We start from the raw sequence: 1,446 nt of genomic DNA on the forward strand, positions 1-1,446 counted from the left end.
CCGTGGGGCAAAGTGAAATTTCCTTTTTCTTCGAGTCTGTTACTGTTAAACATTAATACAAAGTTATCATAAATGCACATGGTGTCCGTATCACGTGCCTCGGGTTTTCTGTTCAAAATTTTGTTTCTTTTCTTCTCCACTTTTGAGAAATGTTCCATTTTTTTTTACATTTAATTTTTCTCTTTTCCTTACCCATCACATTGCCATGTTTTTTGGGTTTTTTTTGCATCAAACCCTAGCCTAAGCAATCTAGTCCATACAGAATTCGCAATTGAAATAATTGTCATCGTCATTGGCTTCTGCATATTCCTGGTGGACCTAATCGTTGCAAGTGTCACACCTGATCCACTGTTCTCCAGTTTCCAATTCACAATAGAGGCCTGAAAAATAAATGCAAGGTACATTTTCATCACCCCCATTTTCTTTATCTTTAACCCTCCCTTTTATTGTTGCCTTTCCTTTGTACTTCACCTTCTGATTCATCTTGCCCTTTTCATGCTTTGCCTCTTCATCAAATAACTAGACCTGATGCTTTCCTTTCTTTTTTTTTTTTTGTTACTAGCGTTGCTTTTTACGCTTGTAATTCCTTCAGCTATGGACTGCCAGTCAAAATGACCGTCTTACCTTCTCTAGCGCTGCGTCGTCTAGGTTTACTTTGTTCAGCATGGGGTATTCAACATAGCGACATGTATCCATAAGCATCCTTCCCTTTGGCAGCTGGTGTAACAGTCATCGGACCTGGGGTTGCTTTCTCTGGCGATGATGATGGACACTGTCCTGCAGCATTGGATGGATCTTGTGTTGTGGCATCTGATGTTTCGTCACTTCTTCTGCGTTTGGTTCATTGAGTTCTGGATTTTCAATGTTAGGGGCATCATTCTCCAGATCAGGTATAACGTCCCCTGGTGCAAGTTTATCTGTAATTTCAGCAGAGGCGAATATATGATCTGGAAATATGGGAGGGTTGAAGGGACATATGCCCGTTTTCTTGAAACTACCGATAGATGTTGAAGAAGATGCGGCCTTTAGATAGGTTGTCCCGAACAGATTAATAGATAGTCACAATCTTCACTGGGTTGTTCCTCAGCCAGACTCTTACTTCTAGCTCGTAGTAAGTACTCAGTAGTCCCATGACAGTTACATTAAGGGGTTGAATTCGATGTGAAGTGTGAGGAGGGATGACAAGGACATGAACGTTGTTTTCCCGTGATATTTTGATCAAGGTCAAATTCTTCACGTGGGTTGCGTGACCATCCAGAATGAGTAAAACAGGATCTTCAGCTGTTGGATTTGTATGGTAAAGAAAATGATTGAACCATGTATGTGCGAATATTTCCGATTCCATCCATCCTGATGGGTGGCATGCAATAACAGTTTCTGATAGTGCTCCTATTTCAAACAGTGGGTTTGCCTTCTTTCGAGGGAAAACAAGCAATTGGGGGAATA

This window comes from Limulus polyphemus, unplaced genomic scaffold, assembly GCF_000517525.1.
Source record: "Limulus polyphemus unplaced genomic scaffold, Limulus_polyphemus-2.1.2 Scaffold3941, whole genome shotgun sequence".
In the NCBI taxonomy this organism is placed as follows: Eukaryota; Metazoa; Arthropoda; class Merostomata; order Xiphosura; family Limulidae; genus Limulus; species Limulus polyphemus.